Raw genomic sequence first — 25,582 nt, 5'->3', positions numbered from 1 at the left:
ATAGCAAGACAATTTTTTGCAGCTCCTACTGGTAATTCCCAATAAACATCCTTGAGCCTAGGATGAAAAACAAAACTCAGAAAACCCCATCCCAACTGAAAATTCTAATTGCAGACAGTATTTTCTTTTTTTGGTAACAACAACAACAAAAGCACCCTATTTCAATCATCACTATCAAATTCTGTTTCAGAGGACAAAAATATCCCATACAAATGCAGGCTGTCAGAGATAATGTCACTTCTTGGGTTTTGATCTTTATTCACTGTTTGCAAAACACATTTCCCCAAAATGAATTAATTTGGTGTAGTTCCCTAAAACCCAGGTAACCCTCAGCTCCTGACTCCTCCCAGGAGAGCCACTTCAACACTGAAATAAAGTGAAGGAGCCAAGGACTGCCAAGCATCTGCCATTGCTGGGGCCTCCATTTCTTACATCACAAATGCTGCTCAGCCCAAACAAAGCTGATTTATGCCTGAAAACTCCTCTTTCTAATTGTCTGCCCCTGCCAGAACCCAGCTGACCAAGAAAGCTGCATGGGGTATATTTTCTCTCGGTGTGCACTTAACCACAGGAGCATATTTCTGTGGGAACATCACTGTGTCTCATAGATGTGCTGGTGCTGCCACGAGCTTTGCTCATTATTGCTTCCAAAAGCTTCTGGTCAGAGCCAGGCACAGTTTTTCCTCTCACAGCTAGACACAGACACAGAGTGGGGCACATCCTTCCCAGCCTGGGCAGTGTTTACTCGTGCTGAAGGGATAAACAGCTGGCTTCCCCCTTTTCCAGCTGTGTAACTCCAAGCCTTTGCACAGACACATCCTTTACATCTTCCTTCAAATGAATTGGCAAACCTTGAAGGAAAAAGATGCTTTTGGCACCTCTGAATCATAATGGAATAGGTCTCTGATAGACATGCAGCTTTCTGGTGACTTTAAATATCGCTGTGGTTTGTTCTTTGATCACACACTCAGTGCAGACACAAGCTTGAGGTAAGAGTTTTCATCTCAATTCCACATAAGGAAAGAGGCCACCCAGAAGGGCCTGATGAGCCTTGGACCCTGGTTTTGAAGAACAGATGCCTTTTAAATTTTATATTATTGCATTGTATCACTATATTAGGTTATACTTTATGTTGTGTTACGTAATGTCACACAGTAATACAGGAAGATTTGTAGACTCAAATTTTACTCTCAGCTCCCTGAATCTCTGTTTGTTAAAGGATGGAGCATGTACCTAATATGTCAACGAGCCTGTTTTTCTTCCTATTATAATAATGCTGCATTCTTATCCAGTGCTTTCTTCAAACTATTGAGTTAGTGGAGCTGTCATTGTTTAAAAGACATGAGGTTATTGGTTCTGCTTGTGAAGAAACAGACACTGAGGGATTAATTGCTTTAATTATGCAATAAGCTGTCTGTTCCCATCTAACTGCTGCTGCCTTTGCTCCTACAGGACCTGTGCCCCTCAGTTTTGGCAAGCAGGAATTGCCACTAGGCTTCCATTGCCTTAACATCAACAAACTTTCTTTTTGATTTTTCATCTTTTGTTAGGGTTCATCCATACAATCTCCTGGAAAACTTTTGATCACCTAGGGGGTTGTAGTTCACTCAAAAGTCCTTCTCTTGCCATATCTGTGGCCAGCAACCTTCCCAGGTGTCCCTCTGCAGCCTTTGAGCCACACCAGGAGGTGACAGAACAACATCTGGCACTTTGCAGGGTCAGTGGGTGACACTCGACCTCAGTTTGCCCAGGGCTCACAGCTGAGGGAGACCTCAGGGCCAGTGTCCCATGAGAGCCTTTTCTGAGGTCAGGGAGGACAGAAATAGTGACTGCCACCAGCTATGGCATGGAAACCTGCTCCAGACTTCAGCAGAAGGGTAAACAAGACACCCAGGAATGGTGGGATTTGGGGAATTTTCAGGCAATTTGCTGCTGTTCTCTAAAATTATCTTTTTGTGGTTTAATTTCCTGTGGAATGTTTCTACCACAAACCTTCATCTAGGTGCCCAAATTAGGGAATAAGTTACCCTGCTTGTCTAGTTAATATACATAATCCAGCTGCTCACCACTGCAACTGAAGATTTTACCTGTACAGACATAATTCTATTTCAGGGTATTTGAAAACTGCCAAGGGAAAAAGATAAGCAAGCATATATCAGAGGATGTGAGAAAAAAGTCACACATTTCATCCACACTGACTGTTGGGCAGGGCATTGTGCCTCATCTTCCGAAGGTAATTTTTTTTTTTTTTAAAGTTTTCCCAGACAATCACAATGGAGCTGTCAGTGCAGTTTCACACAGATCCCCAGTAGGTGTAGGACAGTGTGATCTCCAATAACTCTGTTTGTGTTCATGGAGGATTTGGCCCAAGGTGTTAAATATTTACTGCAGAGAGAGCCATACATCTATTAGAATTACATTTTATCTACTGATCCCACCTCTGACTGTTCCTAGTGCCTTAATTACTAAACTTGGATTTCTTCCAGGAAGAGATAAACACCAGTAGACAGATGGGGAAGAAAATAAAATATTATAATTTAACATTTCCCTGGAGAAAAAACAGAGAACAATAACCAAAATTAAGAATACATTAAGAAGTTCAGCAGTCATTGTTCAGGAACAAAATCAGACACACTACAAAGGGGCACAAGCCAGCTGGTCCCTGGTGCCCACTCACCCACCAAGGTTCCTTCTGCTCATCAAATAACCCTTTTTAGTGGACTTTTGGCACTCCTAACATGGATTATTCAAAGCTACAACACACCACTGAGAAAATTTTCTTGTTGTTCCACACAAGGTTTTACCTTCTGATCATCCCAGCTTTGGCTTTCAAGGCTCTGTGACCTGCTGGCTGCAGTTCTGTGACCCCACAGGAGTTCACCAGCTCCCTTGCAATAATTTGTTCTGGTTTTCAGCTGGGGATAGAATTAAACTAGAGGTAACACACAGGTAACTCACATTAATCATCTCAACTTCCCAGTGCTGCAGAGGGCCACCACGAGCTTTCCTGTGAGCTGAAGTCAGGAGGGCAAAAAAAGCAGACAGGAGCTGTGCAAGGCAGAGTTCCCACAGAGCCCTTCTTTCAGTACAAAGGTGTCTGGCATGAGCAAGAGCTCCAGGGAATCTGTTCCAAGTCCTTTCCTGGATGGGTATCACACACACACATGCTGCTGGCTGTTGGAGAAGAGTTTTCCATAAAGACCTCACACGTGCACACTGAAAAAAACCCCACCTGAACAAAACACTGCTCTGCCCACACTTTTCCTACCCAAAGAGAAGCCAAGAGCACAATCCAAACACACACAAGAGCTGGTTTATTTGTGTGCTGCTGCAAGGTGCTCAGAGGAGGGAAGGACATGCCAAGCTTGCAGACACTGTGTTGGCTGCTTCAAGATGTGGTATGGGATATTTTCCAGCTGGTGGCTTTCAGTTTGCTGCCAAAGGCCTGCAGATTCACTCCTCCCTAATGTTAAATTAAGGGGTCACAAATGGTAGAAAAATAATAAGATCAGAGCATTTAAATGCACTTTTACAGAAAAGAATAGAGGTGCCTCTCTATGAAAACTGCTGAAAAAAATCTGTTCTTGAAAAACAGTGTGGGGGTGTTCTCTGTCCTCATATCAAATCCCAAATCCCAGTTTTGGTATAAAGAAGGAAGAGAGATGAGGGTGTGCAATCTCATCTCTTCTGCTCACCTGCCCCTCACTTCCCAGGGGGATGAACTATCCAGACTCAGCTGGAAGCAAGCTCAGCCTGAGTCTTATCAAGCCCCAAACACCAGCCAAGAACACCATGTGCATGTGGAAGGCAGGGAGTGAGAGGGGAAAACCCCACTGTAGGTGGACAGGCAGTGTCAAGAGTTCAGCTCATGCTTTGAGCTGGTTGTTAGAAGAGCTGCCAAATCACATGCAGGGCAGAGATTTCACTTCTGACGTGGTCGTTCCTTCAGTGTGAAGTAATTAACCAAATCTGGACCCCATCCCTGCACAGCACCCAAACTTGCCTCTTCCTGACTTAATTTGGATGCTCATTTTGCCATTCCTGTACAGTACAGAACCATAAATCACATTTCCTGGAAGAGTAGAGGAAAATGCATACCTTACTCATCATACAGGACAGGACAGATATAATTTAAATACAGATGTTCTGAAGATGATGCATCTGAGGCATTTTTTCAGAAAATCAGACATAGCTCTGTAACCATCTGGAACTTCAAAATGAGTACACATTTCCCAGTTACATCATTAGAGTTTCAAAAATAGTCCATTACATCAGATACAAACTAATTTACCTGCATTATTAGTCTTCATTAGTTGAATTACTAATCCTCTCAGGAGACTCAGTTGTGAACAGCAACCACCATGAGCAAGGCTAAGTGCAAATAACATCAACAATTATCTTTTTACCTGTTTTTGACATTTATAAAATTTGTGCCAAGCTCTTCCCAAGAGCAACACAAAATTGACACCCTAGGTCAGTTCAGTCCCCTCCCCTCAAATCTTCAGTCAATGCTAATTTATTTTCTTGGACAGATTTCCTGTTTTCCCTAATTAAGCACGTTCTGTCTCAGACACCACACATTAAACATTATTTAACATTTAAATATATCCTAGAATTTCTTTTTAATTTTTTTTCTCCATCCAAAAGTCTCTCTTGGTTTTGCAGCATCATCAGCTCTTTCCAAGGGAGCAGAAATTAAGCAAAACCTTAATCCTAGCAAGATGTTTCTTGCTGTCTGCCTTCAGGAGGGATCTAATGAATTTCCATTCCCTGGCAAAGGAGAAGGCTTCAGCTTTCCTGTGTTTTGTAGGTTATTGTGGAGCTGTGCATTTCTTTGTCTCCCCAAAGCCAAAGAGAAATATCCCCTGAAATATCCTCAGCAGATTGTCACTGCTTTGTCCTCTGTACCTTCACAGGCAGCTTCAGAGGGCCAGCAACTCACCAGCCTGAATTATGGATGGCCTGATTGCTGAAACATCACTTAACTAGGTTTTATTTAAAAAGATAACTCCATGAGATAGGGCAAGCCAGCCAATTAACCAGGAGAAAAAGCAATGTGTACCTTTTCTTCACATCCCTTTCACTGACTTAGGATGAGGGCCCAGATTCTCTACCATTTTGAAAAGGTTGCATATATTCCAGCTTTTTTCAACACTCTGTTTCAGAAAGTGTAATTTGCTCAGTCTCTGCTCTTTCTGGGTGCTGGGTGTCAATTCATCATCATCAAGTAACACTCCACGGTTGATTTCTGCTATGTAATTATTTAATATTTCATATTAACAGGGACAGATGCTGTCCTGAGTTGCTTTAGAAGTGTTGCACCACTAAGTCAGTGAGGTTATTACCAAAGTAGAGGAGTGTTTGCACCAAAGGCTGTTCAACACCTCCAGGGTATTCCTAAATACCCAGTCATGGCAGTGCCTCAGGGCTAATGTTGTTGTCACTGCCCACTTTCACCTCACTTTTATTTAGATACATTCTTAGGATGCAAGATGTTTCCCGAGGGCCATTTTGTTAGCCACAAAAGAAATTTTAAAAGTGATTGTGTTTGTCTTGTGAGATGTCTTCCCAGCTAGGGTTTGTTAAAAGTTAAAATAGGTCTTGCTGAGACCACGGGGTCCCACAGGTTTCTCCACCACCAGGGAACACCAGGACACGAGTGCAGAAGCCAGTACCCCTGATCTCACTGAAAGCACAGGATTTATTCTCATAGCAACCCTTGGGTCACTTCCCCAGGAAGCAAGGTGATTGTACTTTGCAGCTGACCTCAAGCATTTATTGCACACCACTAGGCTGACAGGTTTTTCTGAAGGACTCTCCTTTATGCCTCTAGTGACCCTACAGTCAAATCTTTCTCATTTTAAGTACTCTTTTAGTGAGAGAAGGGGTGTACCTGCATAAGTGAGCTGCAGTCTGCCCTGTGAGCTTCCCATTAAATTGTCCCCAGTACTCTGTGAGCTTGGCTGCAGTTCCTGTTCATTGTGTCTGCAGACACTTGACTGAGAGCTCTCTGTAATGGAAATATTTGGCAACTGGGCTTTGTGACCACTTTTTCTGCTGACTTAATTTCTTCTGACCAAATACCGAAGGAATGAAGAAGAGATCTGTTTTAAATAATGACAATATTGGACTTGAGAGCATGATGCATCTGCTTTAGTATTAAGAAAAAAAATAATCACTTTTAAATTACTTTGTCTGTGACATGGGAAAGCACTGCAGAAAGGCAGAAAGGGAAAAGAAAACTACTTTCCATTAGCAAAGATTACTGAAAACTTGTGGTTTGAAGGAAAAACACCATGGTAGAACTCAAAGAGGACCTGATTTGGCAACCTTTTATTTTTATCATGAACCAGTTTGTGCCAGGTGGCCAAGGAGGCCAGAGGCACCTGGCCTGAATCAGCAGTGGTGTGGCCAGCAGGACCAGGGAAGTGATGCCCTGGCTGGGCACTGGTGAGGCCTCACCTCGAATCCTGGGTCCATTTTTGGGCTAAAATATTCCCTCACCTTCAGGAATTCAGTCATCCCCTTATTCCTTCAGAGTGTTGACTTGCATTTCATAGCAAGGGGCTAAGGTTGAGACATCCTACATGTAAAGAGAGAAGCCCAGGAACCACTGCATAGCATCAAAACTCCTCCTTAATGCTAAATAAAAAAATAGTTCTTGTGATGGTACACATCAAGAGTGTTTGAAACTGAAATTTATTATGACAAAATTATGGTATTTCCCCAAATTTTCATTTTCTAAGCTGTGAGGAATAGAAATCACAAACTCAGATCCAAGATAGCAGTGGTACACTTTGATTTAAGCATTTACTTTCCTTAATTGAAAGACAGGCAAAGGGAAAATTAAGAAGTTATTAATAACAAAAGTGTCTTCTGAATTTTCTGTACTTTTGCCTTGTGTTATGTTCTGAACAATAAAAAGGATGCAGTTGTCAGCAGCAAGAAGATAATAGTTTTCATAAGGGATGTTTGTATCTAGCACAGCTTATTAAGAAACTTTATATAAGCATCATGTCCCAGTACCTAATCCACCAAAATAGGTCAATCAAGAATTGCCAGAGAAAAAGAAACTTTTTTTAAAACAAACTGGGAACTTAATTCAGTTTTTATTAAACTACAGGGTTCTTTCATTTTTTTCAGCACCAGGGATTAATGTGGATATGACAGAAGTCACATGTCTGACTTTGGCCTGTCAGTTCTTTCAGTCCATCAGTGCATTCTGGAAAAGGCAAGTTTGGCTTTTCCACACTGGGAGATGGACAGCATTACACATCTGCCAAAATATCAAAATCCCAGCATCCAAACACCCAAATGTGGGATTCTGGTGATGCTCCAGTGTGTGAAATTCTTGTCTGGCAGATGCTTTTCTCCCTGCAGCCCATCCTGAGTGAGCCACCACTGCTGCCCCCCACCCTGTGCAAAGGTGGGATGCTGCTGCTGGCCCACCCTTTCCCTGCTGCCTTGTTATCTCTCTGAACATCCAGGTCCTAGAGCTGCTGTTGTTCCTGTTTAATCCTCGGGATGACTCAGAATAGTTGCTACAATGCAATATTAGTTTGCTGTTTCTTGCATAAAATGTTTTGTGTTGCACACCAGGAGAGTAAACAGAGTACTTTTCACTTTTAAAGGTGGAAAATTAGGGTCTGGGGAACCAAAAAACCATCAGTCTGGAAAGAGAATAGCTCAAATGATTAAACAATCTGTTTACAAACACCAGGAGAACTATAAAGTGATTTTATAAAAGCTAGAGTGAGTGTCAAGAACATGTAGTACCCAGCCCAAACTCATTTCCCTCTTTGACAGGATGAGTGGGAAAGCAGGAGGTGGTAGATGTTGGATGTCTTGATTTCAGTGGTGAGAAACAAGGGAAGTGTGGCTTCCAGGAGCTTGCAAAAAGGTGTCCCACCAATCTGTCCTCAGACTGAGAGCACACTGGGCTCCTGACGTGCTCTGTCCTGCTCAGTTGCACTCAATACTTCCATTCATCACGTTAATGACCTCAAGTAAAGCTTCAGAAGCATGCAGGTGGCCTCAGTGAGGAGGGTCCTACCCACCAAGGAGGGCAGGACATGCCCACAGCAAACCAGAGCTGGGTGTGACCAGGCAGGGCCAAGAGACAGGGTGGTGGGGAAGGGATGCTGTGACCAGCAAAGCATCATCAGCCCCACAGCCCTACAAACACACCCTTTAGGTGCTCAAGGTGTAAATTAGGGTTAGCTGCCAACCTAACCTAGTTTGGAATTAGTCAGTTAATCCACGTTGACAGCTTCTCTGGCACCCTCTGTAAAGGAAACATCTGCTGAAAATAAAAATATAAAAGCCCCCAAGCTCTCTAACATTGGCTGTCAGTAATGTCTTATTTAAGCAAGACAATGTGTCCACAGCCCTGTCCCATGCTGTTCTGTATTTCAGAACAGTTAGCAATAAATATCTGGCTGTATGTTTAGAGAGAGCCACGGCAGCTGGGAGCATTGACAAGTGAGCTCCATTTCCCTGTTATTTACTGAGGTATTGATAAGAGAGCTAGAGGGAGGATGCACATTTCTCTCCATCTGCTTTATTATACCACTCTAAGGCACAGCATGAAGGTCCCTGTAGAGTCAAGTGGAGAAAATAATAACTAGGTTTTAGCTGAGAAGGAATTTAACTTGCACTTCTTCCATCCCAAAATGATCCCACTGTACCTTTCAGAAACGTGGTGTCACATGTGGAAACCTCCTGCCAGACCTTTTTCCTCCTCCTCACCTGAGCCACAGGATAATTTGATCCCTTCCCATGGGCTTTCAGCTTCTCTCCCTGGTTTAGGTATTTGTTAAAGACAAAGTCAGTCTGACACCTGAGACAAGTGGTGGGAAGTTTGAGGGGAGACATCTGTCTTCTCTCCAGGGAAGCTTGTCCCAATTTGCTAGAGCTGAGAGCAGTTCAAATCTCAGTTAAAAGACTTTATTAGTGTGCAGCAGGGGAAAGCTCATCAGCAAGCAGTGAATTGGGTGTGCCAGGGTGAGATGGGGGAGCAGCATCGTGAGGGAGCAACCTCTGAGCCCCAGAGATCACCTGGGTCTGCATCCAGAGGGAAGGGACAAAGGGCTCAGGGATCCCCAGTTCCAGGGATTTCCTACAAAATTCTTCTGGGAATTTTGTCTGTTGGAATGTGAGCTGATGATCCAGACCCCTGCCTTGGCCCTGCCTCCACATCTGGGACAGGACAGGGGCTCCCTGGGACTTTTCCAGACAGAGAGGACACTCGAGCTGTCCTGTAAATGATAAAGCCTCTGTCAGCACTTTTGGCATAGCTGAAGTCTTTAATTACAGTTTTCAACTTTCATTTTCCAAGTTTTATTCGCAGCAAGAAAAATATCATTACCCTCATTTCACAGCTATAGATTAAGAAAATTGCAGTGAAGTTCTGGGAAACACAGCAGGAGATTATCTCATTCTGAGGCAGGGAGACATCCCTGGGTAACCCAGAGTCAGCACCAAGTACCAGCAGGGCTCATCTCTGTGATGTCTTGGGACCTGCTCTAAAGGAGGGGCAGGAAAAAAAAAACCCAAACAAACAAAAAAAAGCACTATTTTCCCCAAAAGGCCCACTCCCCATTGAATGTGTGATGAGCAGTCTCAGGGAAGGTAGTGGAATGTCTTAATGTCTTGTCTTACTATGACCATGTTTTTTCCTCCTATTTATTTTCCCCGTGTTACTGGTAACTCCTTAGGGCATTGGAATGGGAAGAATTCAAACTTTGCTTTCACTGCTCACTCTCCTGACTTACTTATTCATATTGAGGAGAGTCAGCATCAGCTTTGCTTAACATCCATATTAATTTTAATTTCATATTCCTCTCCCCTCACCCGATGCCACACTATTTCCAGAATTAACCACAGCCAGGCCAAACACACTGATGAGCAATGAAGATGTTTCTGTGCCTGTCACATTTCAGACTTGCTCTCACTCACCACAAAACCCACAGGAGGAGGATTACAGCAGAAGGAAAAATCAGCAGCCAGAGCCAAATCATTGGTTCATAGTAATTTCCTACCATCAGTTCAGTTTCTTACCCTCACCATATTTTAAGAGTGTGTTGGAGTAAAAAGGAAATCCTCCAGGGATCCTCCTCTCTGCTTTCATCTGAGCTAGATAACCTACAGCAAAGGGAGCAACCATCTCCTCCCTGATCTTCCCATTTTGTGCAAAAATCAGAGCATGGATCTGCTGCTGAGCACCCTGGTTTAGGCTGCTGTTCTGCTAAAAGGCTCTCAGTGACCACTAGGTGGGGAGAGAAACTTATGGTCCTTCAATCCCATGGAAAACAGGCCTCTCTCCCAAGCCTCAGTGCTCAACCTGACCTTTTCCCTCCCTTCCCAGATAAGCAGTGGGGCCATGAACTCGATGTGATTAGAATAAAAAAAAAATCTCAGTATGATCTGAAGGTTTCATTTATGATCTTCAGCTTTTCCGGACTCTGTTGCAATCCCTGAGATATAGGATCTTAAAATTTGTTGATAGTGCAGGAGTAAGTTTAATATTATGTACAGGAAATGTTGGGCCAAAGCAATTTTTAGGGGTGAGTTCCTTACTGACAGATTTATTTGGCAGAGGGATTTGGACTAGTGTGCATTTCTTTGGTTATTAAATAGAAGGTACTTTTAAAAAAGAACTGGGTTTGCAACTTGTGAGTCCTAGGAGAGCATGATAAGATTCAGAGAGTTTAAGATGACTGAAGAGATGCAAGACATGAGTTATCTCTCCAGTTATCTCCGAGATGCCAATATTCCCTCTTTCCAAAGACTCAGTCATCGAAATTCTCATTAGATGAGTACTTGTAGGGTGCCTGGGGTCTGTGGAGGGGTGGATCTCCCTAAAGAATATCAATCCTCCTCCCTTGGCAGCCAGGAGCCCCAGGTCAGCCACTTTTATGAGCTGGCATGAGTGTGAGCCTGAGTGCTGCCTTGCAGAGCACCATGCACCCTCTCAGGGTTAGCTCCAGGCTGAAATGCTGCCTTCCCCCTTGGCTGTGCAGACAGGCACAGCTGATGAAGGGGCTCAGTCCCTGCTCACAGCCAGCTCCTCCTTTCAGCCTGGCTCTGCCCTGAGAGCGTGGCTGCAGCACCAGCACGTCCTCAGAAACCCGGGCTCCCGGCGCTTGCTTTAGAGACAGAGCCAGCAGCTCTCCTTCTCACTTGCAGCCCGAGCTGAGAACTACAACAGCGCCCACAAACAACTGTGGTTGCTATAAAAATTGTCTTTTAGTCACCTCTCAGTAGCAAATACCTTGAAAGCATTTGGCTTCGGTAGCTGTAAGTTTCTCACTTCATGCCTGGTAGTAAACAACATTATCCTTCAAACAAGATGTGAAGGTTGCCATGGAGCTCCCAAATCTTTCTGGCCCAAGAGAAGTTAATGTTTCAACTCCAGCATTTGGAGGAGGATATTCTGTGTGGTCTCTTTCCTCCACATTCCCTGATAGAGGAATCATTACCTATGACCAAATAAGAGAAGCACTTGGCAGCTACTGCGCTCATCTACCAAGTTCAGTGTAATGTACTTCCAAGAGGAACATCTGGCTCTGTAATTTTGTTCCTTGGCAATGCAGCTGTTGTCTGCATGGCTGGCTTACCCCTCTCTGCTGGCAGCTGTGAAACTGCACTGGGGTATGCTTTGGACACAGACTGCTGCCTTATGATGTCTGGATGTTCTTTGTCCTTTCCTTCTTCCCAAAAACGCCTGCACCTAGGAATGATTTTGCTTTGCAAATGAATGCAAGGGGCACTCCCTCAAATTTCACCTCACTGCAGATGGAAGCAGCTAGAAAAGAACAACAGCATGAGCCTATTATTTACCTACTCAGCAGAATTAGCAGCAGGTGTTAGTGAATTTAACACCCCACCTGCAGTTAGCAGGCACACATCACCACATATGCTGCCCCCACACAAGGTAAGAGAGGAAAGAACTGCTCTCTCAATCACAGGCCATTTTATGTAAGCTTTGCTGAGATCTGAAGTGAATCTGAGACAGAAAATAATGAGTTTTCAAGGGAATTTAAATGTCAGATTTATCTGGTTAAGAATAGTAAAAATTCAGGATGTGCAGGTCTCAGGCCACCACCATTAAATCTGCAGAGGGGGAATGCAGCATTAATAACTACAATGCTGCTTAAACACCGAGGAAATGGCATGAACCTGGGTAGGGGGAGGTTTAGGGAAAAGTTTTTCTCCCAGAGGGTGTTTGGGCACTGGAACAGGCTCCCCAGGGCAGTGGTTACAGCACAAGAAGTGTTTGCACAATGCTCTCAGACACAGGGTGTGACTCTTGGGGTGTCCTGTGCAGGGCCAGGAGTTGGACTCCATGATCCTGGAGGGTCTCTTCCAACTCAGCATATTCTGTGATTCTCTAATTCTGCACTGACAGCTGACTGGTCCATCACTCAACTGTCCAGTGCATTCAAATCTTCTCAGAAACAATTTGTATTTTACAAAAGACTCATAGGATAAACATACCAGAGCAATGCCTAACACTAAAAGAATTATAGATTTTCATTTATGCTGGAGGAGAAATTCTTAGGCAGAAGAACCCAGGTATGGGCTAAAAGAAGGTGAAAATGCCAGTAATGCAATGGATACCTTAAAACCACCTTTGTGTTGGGAAAAATGAGCCTTGCAAGGGATATGTGAAACAAATAGGTTAATATTCTATCATCACAGAGTCATTAAGGTTGGAAAAGACTTCTGAGATCACGGAGTCCAACTGGTAATCCAGCAGCACCCTGTTCCCACTGAACCATGTCCTGAGCCACCAGAGAGCCCTGAATGATGTCTTGTGTTGAACACCACACCCTTCCTTGCTGAAGGTGGGCAACAACAGGAGAAAAGACAGAATAGGCTGTAAATTACTGAAGAATCATACATCAGTAATGAGAGGACAGAGTCCTTGATTGTAGCAACCAGATTGTGACTGGAATTTGGGGTAAAGTCAAGATACTCCAGAGGAATAAAGAAGTATCTTCCAACAGGGCACTTCAAGTTCATCAAGGAAAGGATGACACAAAATACCCCTGTCCAGGTAGAGCATGCACTGGGTGAACACTGCCATCAAATTTCATCAGGATAATGACAAAACACTTGAGACAGAACACCACATGAACCCAAAAGTTTGAGTCCACTGGAATAAAAACAAAACAAAGAAAAACCCCAACAAACAAAAACCCCCCACAGACTTGCAGATGCTATGGCCATTGTCACAGTGTCTGGCCCAAAAACTCAGGCAATTTGAAATGCCTAAGAATTACTGTGCAACACTGTGCTCCTACCAGAAATGGGCAGAGCAGGAGCAAAGTGATCACAAGAGCACTGAGAATAGTTTTTTGTAGAAACAACAGAAAAGCCCATTTCATAAAAGGAAAAAAACTCTCCATCAGCAACGGATGAAACAACAAAACCTTTATTTTAAATTAGTTTGGAGGTGACAAGGCAGGATCCCCTGAGGAGCAGTGACATTAAGGGTGTTAGAAGTCCCCTACCTGCCTGCTCCACAGAGAGTGGGAGCTTGGATAGACCACAATAACAGAGCTCAGTAGCTCAAGGTGACAGAAACCCTGTTTTTAAACTGTAATGTTCCCACTTTAGTGCTCTATGTTTTTTCCATCAAACAGTCGGAGCAGTTCCCCAGGATCCAAACCACAGTTGGCCTCTGACGCTTGGAATAACCTTTAGAGCAGATAAACCCCCCATTTTCTGTCAGGTACAGCTGAGTGTTTGTTACAGCTCCCTGGTGAGTTGCTATGAAAACCAGTGTCAAATTAATAAAAGCCTTAGGAAAAAAATGTCACAGGGTCAGACACTGCTCCATATTTGGGGCTGCTAATTACAGAGAGGCGGGAGAGGCTGGGGTTTCACCTGCTGGCACCCCGCTCGCCGCTACTCGTAAAACAGAAAATGCCTTCACGGCTGGACACGGAGGTCAGCTGTGGGAAAAAAGAGAGAGAAGGAGAAGCAAATGGCTTGTTAGGGTTTGAAAGCTCAAGTTCTCCCCCTGCATCTTAACAGCAAAGCTGTGTGTATCCACAGTGGGAAACAGCAGCTGTGAGCAGCTGCCTGTTGTGGGAAATTGCTTGTCCCACCAGATCCGTCCTGCTCGGATGTAAATGTGGTTTCTACACTCAGGAACGAAGAAAAGGTGGGATGTGATTATGCACCTGAGAAGATCTCATGTCTGTATTGTCTTATCTTTTTGTATTCCAAGCCCATTTTGAACCCATTCTTCTGAAACCCCCAAATTTGCCAGCTTTTTGGTTTCCAAACTGATTTGTGTTGGCTGGGAACCAAGGGACTTGCCAGCCAAAGAAATTTAGTCACAGGAAGTGTCCAGACTTGGATTTTGCCTCTTGGGGCAGAATGGCAGCAGCTGGTGGGAGCTGTGTGCTGCAACAAGCTCAAGAACAGATTCCAGCCCAGTCAATGGGATGGTCTCAATAAGAGATGCAACAAGAGGAGGATGAAAGAGCTGAACTAAGGAGAGGCCTCTGTGTCATCAGGTGTTCATTGCTGATGTCTTCATGGTCTTTGATGCAGCTGGGTAGGGAGAAGCAATATTCTTTCCTAAAGGACATTTCCAGGCAAACATCTCTGCTGTAACAGAGAGAAGCACAAGAGCCCTGACCTGAGCCCTGAGAATTGTCTGCTCTGCTTGAGTGGCACCTGCAGGACAGTTTACACAGAAATCACAGAGCCACAGAATGGTTTGAGTTGGAAGGGACCTCAAAAACCATCTGATTCTAACCCACCTTCCACTGGACCACGTTGGTCAAAGTCATGTCCAGCCTGGCCTTGAACATTTCCATGGATGGGGCAGCCACAGTTTCTGTGGGCAGCCTGGGCCAGGGCCTCAGCACCTCACAGTCAACAGCTCCTTCCTAGTATCTAATCCAAATCCACCCTCCTTCAGTTTGAAGCCATTCCTCCCTGTCCCATCACACTCTACCCATATAAATAGTTCCTCTCCAGCTCTCCTGGAGTCTATTTTGGTGCTGAAAGGTCACAATATGGTCACTCCAGAGCCTTCTTTTCTCCAGGCTGAACAGCCCTAATTCTCTCAGCCTTCCCTTGTAGCAGAAGAGCTCCATCCCTCTGATCATATTCATGGCCTACTCTGGACTCACTCCAGCAGCTCTTTGTCTTTCCATTTTAGCACCTTACACCCAGTCCTTCCCTAGTGCTGCAGAGTAGCAGGTCCCACAGCAGGAAAATCCCATAAGCAGCTACTCTGGCCCCCAGCTTGCACTCAGAGCAACCTGCTTCAGGCACAGCACATGACACAAAGGCATTTATCTCAGCCAGAGATAACCAGTGGCCATGGGTCAAGGGCATGGGCTGCTATTTCTGGCAAGCCCAGAGCCTCACACGTCAGCTGGACAACACTTCCCCTTCTGGTTCCCCTGCTGTCACTTGCAGCTCTGCCCTGCTGGAGCTGCTGGGTGTCCCTGTCCCTGTGCACAGTGCTGGCTGTGACAGGAGCGTGTTCCCAGTGGCTGCTGGGTGTAAACCCCGTGTGCCAGCTCAGAGCCATGGGAGCAGGGCCCAGAGACACGAGGGCATCTACATCAGATTATGCAAACATTGAATGAGAACGCAAACCAGACCTTTTACGGAAATAACAAGCTCTGGTTGAGTTTTCCCTGGTTTCCACTCACCCCAGTTCCATCAAAAGCGAGGCAGGCAGTGACATGGGTGAGTGCTGAAAGGCTGTTGCTCTGCTATTCACGGCATGACAAGTCACAGAAAGAGCTGTCACATGTCACCCACTCTCAGATGATTTCCCAGTGGACTCTTTTCCAGTCCTCCTTACCTCAGCACAAATTTGGAAAAGGACTGTTAACAGGACCCGGTCAAAAATTTGGGAAATCTCACGCGGACAGATTTCTGAAGAGCCTGACAGCTCCTTTTCTGGGCAAACCTATAAAGTAAGTTTATTTGTGTTACCCCATGTATTACTCTTTTTCTTTTTTTCTTTTTTTTATAATTTTTTTTCTTTTTCACCAAAAATTAAAATGTAGCCCAAAATTATCTTGGTGAAATTGAAAGGCATTGAAATGGTAGCAATCTAAGCTGCACTTCCAAACTGGTAAAAAAAAAGAAATTAACAGTACTCAAGACATTTAAGAAAGAGGAGAAATGTATGCAAGCACCATGCCATTATTCAGATGTCATGCCACAATTCAGATATTTAATGAGTGGCTTTAAATGGGGATTTTAATTTGTAATGGTTAACCAGTAACTAAAATTGGAAAATTGGTCTCAATGAGCATTTTGAAAGTGGATGAAGCTCTGAGGATGAGCTACAGGAAGGACTAAAACCCACTGGAGGATTTCAAACAGTGTGACAGCGACAGGCTGAAATGAAGCCTCATTCCTGCTGTTCCTTTGCAAACAAAGGGCTGTCACCCATGACAGAGGGAAAGTCACAACATATTCCAGGATTCCAACCCTTTTCCTCCTCAGGTAGGGCTGAGGCATGGCTGAGAGAGGACAGGAAGGGCAGAAATGCTGTTGGAAACCGTCTGCTCTCTTTGCTGTTGTGAGCCTGAACACAACATCTGCCACGGGGTGTTCCTGGCTCAGCTGATGGTGGTGATGAAGGCTAGTGGGCTCAGGACTGAGTGTGGGAGCCTGGCTGTGCTTCACCAGCCTCACAAGCCCTGTGGGCCAGGGGAAAAGGAGGAATTGCTCTGGAGGGTGTGACCACGATGGGATTTCTGCAGCCCTGTGCTCTCAGGCTGCTTGGGTGCCCCAGTGGCAAAAGACAAGAGTGTGTGACAAAAGGAAGCTTCACAGCTGGGACCCCTGGCAAATCCAGGGCAACACGTGGTCACAGGGCTCAGATGAGCATAGTGGGCTTTGGGAAAAGCTTTTCAAGGAAATGTTCTACTGGACGATGCCTCCTGAGATCAGGCTGTGTCTCCAGATTGCCTACAGGAAAACTGGGGGCTGTTCTGCTCCTACCAGGGATGAGCAAAATCCATCACAGAAGTCTGAAGTGGAAATTACTGATGCTCATCAGCTGCTTGTTGTCTTCAAGTCAGTTTCTCTAATATTTTGCTTCATTTGTGAAATAAACCCACTTGGTTTGAGATGTTTGTTCATCACCACACTGCACTGATCCCCTCCTGAGAGAGGACACAGAGACCTCTGCCCAAAATCCACCACCACAGGCAAGGAGGAGAAATTATACATTCTCTGCATATCAGAAAATGTATAGAGTTCGTCCCAATTCAACCCAAATAATCAGGTCTGATGCCTGCAGGGTGCAAATCAGAGAGACAAGAAAGAAAACTGATCTTCCTTTCTAAACATTGGCTGTTAAGCAGCAACCTACATCTGACTATTACCAAACACCTCCTGAAAACAGTAGAAAAATTATGTTGGAGTTAAGCTCAGTCAATAATATTTCACTGGGAATGGATCCACTTATTATTCACTGTAGCTGTCATCTACACCATATTTGTTTTATCAAACAAAATTGGAAAATATTAGGAGTCAATTGTGCCCACTAAACCTCCAGAGGTATCACCAGTGCAAAATACACATCCATGAAGACAGAATGCTCCCAACTGCTCCTAAATTAAGGAAAATAACCCACAGGGATTCCTGCCATTCAATGGCAGGCACTGGGAGCAAACCCAGAGGGCTCTGAGATGGTGGCTAATGTTCAGCCAGGCTCATTTTACATAAATGTGGGAGAACGTGGAGCAGGGAAAGGGAGCCCTGACCCCTGAAAGCTTCATGGGGCCAGAATTCACTGATTGCAGAGCACAGCAGCACTCACAGCATTCAGCAGCCACAGATCCCCAGGAGACATTATACCTGGATTTCACTTCTAAATAAGCAGGGTTCCTCCTGAGACATGTCAGCACCCTCTCAGAGAGGCACAGATGGGTGAAAAGCTCCTAAATCAGCCTGAGTGTGCCATGGATGCCCAGCATGGTGTGGCTGCAGGGCTGTGGCTGCAGCTCCTGCCACACTCAAAGCACACCCACCAGCACAGGTACACTGACAGCTGCATTCCCTGCAGCAAAAACGCTGCTTCTGACTACTTTCCACCTCTCCCTCGCCCTTCCATTGTATGCTCAGCTGTTTGTAGGTCCTGAGGCTTTGACCTAAGGGCTTCACCTTAAGCCTGGTGTGATTTTTGGACATTTCAGCAGCCTAGGTAGGCTGCCCACGCTCCTCACTCATTCTACCACCACACCCAGACACCTTTAAAGCAAGAGGATGATTTGGCAATGCAAATAAAGCCTCCAGTTCCTACAAAAGGAGCAAAGTAACCTGCTGCTGCCAGCACTTCTCCCATAATTCTCATCACTTGTGGAAAATCAAGCTGTCCCTATAGCGAGCTGGGGAACGTCAGCCCGCAGAAAACCAGTGCAAAGGGGGAAAAACAGCAGAATCATTTTCTCTGCATTTTCTCCTTTGAAAAGCTCATTGTCAGGTTAGACCAAGCACTTTCTGGGTGGCAATCAGCAAGTTGGTTTAGCTCTGTCATGGCCCACACCCTTCAGACAAGGCAGGAGCTGGTCCCTGCCCTGAAGATCAGCAGCACAAATAGACAGAAAAAAGGAAGCATTCCTCATTCCTCTTTCACTCGTGAGATAAGGGCTTTACTCGGATGATCCACTCCACTTGAGCCAGTCTGAGCAGCAGGTTTGGAGATGGTGCTCCCAGGCCTCGTTGCAGAGCTTTGGCACAGGGCTCTGCTGAGAGCAGGCTCAGCAAGGAGACACAGCACAAACACTGTGACATCCCTTTGCTTGCCACCTTGGTCCTCCTCCTGTCTGCCTGCTCCTGGATTGTGGAGGCAGCAGCAGCCTTCTGCTTATTTTTCAGCGGAGGCAGAAAGATCAGATGAAGCAAAAAAGCACATTCCCTTCCTGGAAGCAGCCTGCTCCCTTCTTTCCAAGAGAGTAAAAACTCTGCATGAATGTTTTATGAATCAGACTTGTGTTCATTTCAACGATAAAGCCAGCTTGGCAATTTGGGCTGGAAAGGGGGAAGCTGAAAACCTACAGATTCCAGCTGGCATGTTTTTAGACACGAACCTCTTCCCCCATTGGAAACATTACATTTGGACCCATCTAACTTGGGGAAGTTTCTCTGCTTTTAAAGAAATTGCAGATTACGTCCCAAGCATTACTCAGAGTTGAACAAAACAGATTTGTCCCTGTAATGACTTCACTGATTATCTGCACACACGGTGCTAATTGATCACAATGTTGGTGCCCTCAGTGCTGCTTGATTTCCTGATTGCAGCCCTTTTACATTCCCAGCAGTCCTCCATCAGCAGAGGCAAATGCCATTTCGAGATGCAGAAGAGGCATAGATGAGGCTTCTCTTTGTTTAACCTCCTGCTGTACTGCTCAACCTAAAATAAATGTAATTTAGGTTAAAAAAAATCTCTATGGAAAACATCATAGGTAGGGAGAAAGAAATTGCCTGATGTTTTTTTCTGCTATGCTAATCCCAGGCTGAATTCTTACCTAAGTCCACTTCTCCCCACTGTGACGGGGACAGGTAAACAAGAGAGGAGAGGAGAGGAGAGGAGAGGAGAGGAGAGGAGAGGAGAGGAGAGGAGAGGAGAGGAGAGGAGAGGAGAGGAGAGGAGAGGAGAGGAGAGGAGAGGAGAGGAGAGGAGAGGAGAGGAGAGGAGAGGAGAGGAGAGGAGAGGAGAGGAGAGGAGAGGAGAGGAGAGGAGAGGAGAGGAGAGGAGAGGAGAGGAGAGGAGAGGAGAGGAGAGGAGAGGAGAGGAGAGGAGAGGAGAGGAGAGGAGAGGAGAGGAGAGGAGAGGAGAGAAGAGAAGAGAAGAGAAGAGAAGAGAAGAGAAGAGAAGAGAAGAGAAGAGAAGAGAAGAGAAGAGAAGAGAAGAGAAGAGAAGAGAAGAGAAGAGAAGAGAAGAGAAGAGAAGAGAAGAACTGTGCAAAAACTAAACCATAAAGAAGAGAAGGCAGAGGCAACAGCCAGTGAATTTCTGGAAGGAAATGAGAGAATTCTGATGCAAACAGGGAGAATATGCACCAGGTGCAGATATTCCAGTGTCCAGAGGGAACTTTCACACCTCCAAGGAAAACTCATCCTCAAAGCCCAAATTCAAACACCTATGAAGAGAAAACAGCTGGGAATGCCGACTCTGGATAAGTACCACCAGCTGGGGGGTGGTGACACACACAGAGCACTGTCTGCTCAGTGATGCAGAATTAACTGTAAGGTAACAGCGAGAATCATCTGCCCTGGTAGAAAACTGCCCTCCCCATTCACAAACACAACACGTGCAGTTCTCATTTTACAGCAGCCACCCCTGGGAAGCAAGAGGGGTGTCTGCTGGACAGGAGGTGAAACTTTCTTTGCTTGACCTCCTCTCCCAGGAGCCTCTTGTTTCATTAGCTCCTCTTTGCAGAGGGAGATCCGATGGCACTAATTCTATCCATGGCAGCAGCAGCTTGAAGCAGGGAACCCCCCAGTGCTGGCATGGCATTGGTGCTGGTGGTGGTGCTGGTGGCAGCTGCCCGATGGGGTGGGATGGCTGCAGAGAGGCTTGCTCTCTCTCAACAAGCCTCAAAGCTGACTCTCAGCACCTGCCCATCAGCAAGATGCCTCTAGAAAGGCTTCACACAGAGCACTTCCAGACCCCTCCTGTGGTCACTGTCAAACTATCACTTTTTTTTTTTTTTACCCTGAATTTGCTTTTCAATATATCAAACTCACTTGAGAGCTCAGTGAGCACTTCACTGGGGTGGGTGGGAGGCTGAGGAATGGGACTGACAGAAAGAAAGGGGGAGAGAGGATGGAGGGAATAAGGATAAAATGCTCTCATTTAATTAAATCTTAGCACAATGTGGAGGGCCACCCAGGCAACCCTGGAACAAACAAGAGCCACCCCAATATCTAAGACTGGAGGTGAGAGAGATGGTGACTGTGGGGATTTCTTAAAGTCCCAAAGATTTTTTTTACTGCAAAAGGCTGGCTCTGACAACAGCATAGTCCAGGCAAGGTCCTGAATTTGGTGGCCAGAGAAACTTGGTTTTGAACAGCACAGTTATAGTTAAGCTTAATATAGTTTTGCTATGTTCAGTCCAATATCAACACAATCCCTGCCCTAAAAAATCTCAAAATCTAAACAGATTAGACAAAGGATAAGAAAAATGTGAGAAGATTTGCCTGAAATCAATTTACAGTTCAGTAGTAGTGCCAGAAACTTCATTTCCTCATCAACACTGGTAGGTGGAAGGAGAGTGGCTGAATGTGTCTATTTCTAGCAGCAAGGCATGGGGAGAAAAGCTTCACAGCAGCGTTGTCACCTTCAAAATCCCCCACTCTGGGGAGCTTCTTAAGGGTGAGAATGTAGAGACAGATCTGTTGGTTTAGGGCAGGAGAACAAGACCTAAGGAGGTCAAGTCTGGCAAGGAAAACACTTAATGCAGAACACTTAATGCTCTCACTGTCAGGTTTTAAACTCAAAAGATTGCACAAAGTTAGACCACTGCATTTCAGGAGACACTGGAGAAATGTGGGGATGGCAGGTTGGCCAGGGGAAGAGAGCATGACAGAGCATCATAGCCCTTTTTCCTCCTGTAAGCCTGCACAGAAATGCAGAATAAAGTTAACTGACCAAGATATTGCTAATTGCAGAGCTAATTAAAAAAATTTGCAAGTCCTTCATGTCCTGCAGATCTTGCCACCTAAAGTTTTTGCACCAGCCTTGAACTTGCTAATCCCCAAGGAAGCAGTGCCAGGCACCCCTGTCTGGCCTGTGCTGATGAAGATGAAGGTGATGCATCCCCACAGCACATGGGAGATGGAGATACTCCACAGCCTTAGGAACAGATCTGCTGCCAGTAAATCCATTAATTGGCAAAAGGTCAGAGGCTCTTCATCTATTGCAGAGACTGCCTGAGAAACTTGGCTAGAAAGTGCCTCAGGTGACATCTTCATCCATGGTGCTCATCCTCACTCCACCTGCCCACATCTGTTTGAGCTGTGGTGCCCTTGGCTAGAAACCTGTAAAATCAGTGGGAAACAAACTGGGCTGGTTACCCAAGAACCACACACATTTAAACAAGATTTCCAAGCATTCAGACTAGTTGGCTTTACCTTCTGTTTGGTTTCTTTTTTCTTTTTTTGCTTCAGACATGTCTTCCCAAGCTGTGACTTGTAACCAGCCTGCTCTTATTGGGTTTTTGAGGTGGTAATGATTGAAATCTTGTGAAAAAATCTGACCAATTCTAACCTGATTAGTGAAACAGCAAAAAAAAAAAAAAAAAAAAGCCCTAGATCTAGACTAAATCATTAGACCTCTCTGACATTTGCTAATGATTACCAATAACCCTGTGGCTTCCAGGCTGGGGCTTGAAGGCAGCTCCACTGTTCAGAAGGGCTCTTGGGGGAGCTGAAACTTGCACAGCAGTGCAGAAGGGTCAGCTTAACCTATAGAATTGCCTCTTGCCATTTGCAGGTTAACAAATCTTCTGCAAAATGCAACAGGATTGCCTCAAACTTTGCCAGGCTGCTAGATGACAGGTCTGGCCTGTTAATTCACACAGCCAACATAAATAAAACAACCACCCCAGAGTAGCAGAGGGGTAAACACTCTCTCAGTCCCCTGAGTAAAGTGGTGTAAAACAATGTGATCAAACTTTGCTGAAGCTAAACCAGCTTTTAAAATGTTTTGATCCAGCTGATCTAAATGGTGCCAAACTGAGTTAAAGTCAGGAGATTAAAAGAACATGTGTTTTTAGTCTGGATACGATTTTTATTTTATAACTTTATCATAACTCCTCTAAAGCTCCACATATCACCTATATAGGGAAAGCAAACTTGTAGCACTGAGTTTGAGTTTTGCAGGTCAGATGTCAGCCTTCCTTCACCTTCAAGATAAACTCCTCCTGTTGGTTTATTCCAGGCCATCCATTATTTAGGCTCTGGCTTCATGGCTGCACTTCCATTATTCACACTGAGGGATATAAGGCCTTTTATAGATGCATTTTTTACTAAAACTGGTCCCCCACAAAGTGTCCTGTGCATCACAGCTTAGAATTAGAAGGGTCTGCAAAGACCTAAGGAGTTCAGGAAGAATTTCTGCCTTGAAAGGATGGTCCAGCATTGAATGGGTTGTCCAGGGAGGTGGTGGAGTCACCACCCATGGAAGTGTTCAAGAAATGATTGGATGTGGCACTCAGTGCTGTGATTTCATTGATGTGTGATAATGGAGCAAAGCTTGGACTCGATCACCATGGACATTTTTCCCAACTTTAATGATTTTGGGATTCTCTGATTCTATGATCCTCCAGTTCAGCCCCTTAATAGCACAAGAAAACCTTTAAATTTTGGAAGATTTTTTTTTTTTAAGGGGAAGAGAGAATAAAGTCACTTTAATCCTCTAGGAAAAACAGCAAGGAAATTTCATCATTTAACCTCTTGCAAAAGAAGGGGATGTGGGCACAGTCCTGCTGGGACTTGGCCAGCTTTATGATCAGGGAGGAATGAGCCACGGGGGATTTTGTTACAGACCTAAATCTGGCCCAATGAGTATTAAATCTTGACTTGACTGGAGTATGTCTGATGTTGGAAAAAAGCTTGCAGATAGATTATGCCAGTGTAAAATGGGAAGCAAGACAGCTTTTGCTTCTGTCTGATAGAGGCAGTGGGGAACTGAACCATGAATTGCTGGAATGTTTTTCTTCCTCTGGCTCTGCAGTCACCTTGCAACAGCATGCACCTACATATTTGGCAAACTTTCCCCACCAGGTCACCAGGCTAGTAAGCAAAGGCACAGAGGGAATCAGAGTGCTGGTACCTACTCAGAGCACAGGCTTGGAGTTTGACCTTGATTGCAGCTAGAAATAAACTCAAAGAATAAATCCCTGTAACTTGTGCTGCACCTCAGGATGGCCCAGCCAGGTTGCTGATGGTGGAAGTGATCAGCAGAGCAAATGCTTGGAGAATGGGAGTTCTGATGCCCAGAGCTCACAGGTTTTCTTGGATGAAGCTTGGCCTTGGGCTGCAGTTTGGAGCTGGGAGGATGCACTTGATCTCCTAACTCTGGGAAACACTTTAGTGATGCCTCTGATGGCAGGTGGGATGCTGGACCTGACACTGCCTGCTCAGCTCCCTGTTACCAGCAGGGAAGGGTGGATGGATGGTCACAGGGCACAAATTACAGAATGACCAAGACTCCTGGATAGAGACAGGAAACAGAGCTCCCCGGGGCTCTCCAGGTGAACAGACAAACCTTGCTCACGTTTTATCCATCCTCCATCCCCTGAAGTGTTCAAGGCCAGGCTGGATGGGGCTGGGAGACACCTGGTCTAGTGGAAGGTGCCCCATGGCAGGGGGATTAGGGCTAGATGATCTCTGGAGTCCCATCTAACCCAAACTATTACAGGATTCTCTAACTCTAGCACCTCTTGGGGAAGGTGTCCAGAGCTGATTCAGCACAGGTAGATGATTGAAGAGCTCTGACAGACTTAGCCTGTCCAGGGGAGCTTGCAGGTGGGTCTGGTGTGCCTTTTCACCACAAACAAATTGAAGGACACATATTTTGGGACTACAGACTTCCATTATTATGGCTGTGTTTGTCCTTGCTCCTATAGTCTGGGGCTATAAGATTTCCTTTCTAAGGCTGTGTTGCTCTTTCCACTTCCAGGTGTGCACTTGCGTGTACTTTTGGGCATTTATCTCTCACCAGGTGTGAGCAGGGCAGGGGAAGTGTTTATCACCGGTGGAGTGCCAGCAGGGGGGTGTTTCCCCCTCTCAAAGCCTTCCAGCCTCGTGGAGGGGAAATGCAGCCAGCAGGATGTGCTGGGCTGCTGCACTGGGGTTTGTGTCAATGTCTGGCTCGTTTCTGCTGGAAATTGCAAAATCTTTCCTGTGCAAGGAGCGGGAAGTTTTGCCCTTTGTGTACACGTAGATTGTTGTGAATTTAAATGGGGAGAAGACGTAGGAAGCACGTGAAGCACCAGAACAAACCAGAGGAGGGGGCAGGAACCATGTAGTTCAAAGCTGTTTTTTTTACAGACATACAGGGGGTTGTTTTTCATACAGGGGGTTGTTTGTTTGTTTTATTTCTTTATTTCTCTAACTCCACTTTATTCTCTGTCTGTGTTTACATCTTTACATTAGGAGGGGAAAATCTGTCTTTTTTGGAGGAGGAGGGACAAGAAAAAGGCAAGAGAAACTTTCTGAGTGCATGAACAGAAAAATCAGTTATTTATTCTTTATAACAAACACTTTAAAGAGCTATAGAGACAGAAAGTTTACATTATCCAGCCACTATACCTCCTCTCTGCTTCTCCACCTCCCCCTTTCCCTTTCCCAAAATGGGAGAAAATTTGAGATGAGAGGAGGTCGTGCCTGGGGTCAGCAGAATCCCTGGGACAGGAGCAGATCTCACAGCGTCTCCAGCACTCCCGTATTCTGAATTCTCCCAAATCCTCCTCGCCAGGGACGGCAGCCTGGAGAGCAGCTGGATGGAGCAGAGAGCCTAAAAAACTTCATTCTGCAGGGGGACCTCTAGTGTTTTCCTTTCTCCATGTCCTGGCAG

The 25,582-nt window shown here is 45.2% G+C and overlaps 1 long non-coding RNA gene across 1 annotated transcript; it reads right to left on the bottom strand.

Annotated features, from left to right (window-relative positions):
* Positions 1-10,359: 10,359 nt before the first annotated feature.
* On the bottom strand, positions 10,360-11,800 carry LOC135302027 (uncharacterized). The gene is made up of 2 exons (XR_010363715.1): positions 11,619-11,800; positions 10,360-11,480 (listed from the first exon to the last, which is right to left on the bottom strand). It is a non-coding gene; the product is annotated as an uncharacterized LOC135302027 (long non-coding RNA).
* Between the last annotated feature and the right edge of the window lie 13,782 nt (positions 11,801-25,582).

The sequence above is a fragment of the Passer domesticus genome, chromosome 6, assembly GCF_036417665.1.
Source record: "Passer domesticus isolate bPasDom1 chromosome 6, bPasDom1.hap1, whole genome shotgun sequence".
Classification (NCBI taxonomy): domain Eukaryota; kingdom Metazoa; phylum Chordata; class Aves; order Passeriformes; family Passeridae; genus Passer; species Passer domesticus.
The sequence above is the reverse complement of the archived record's forward strand: the minus strand, read 5'-3'. Positions and strand labels throughout refer to the sequence as shown.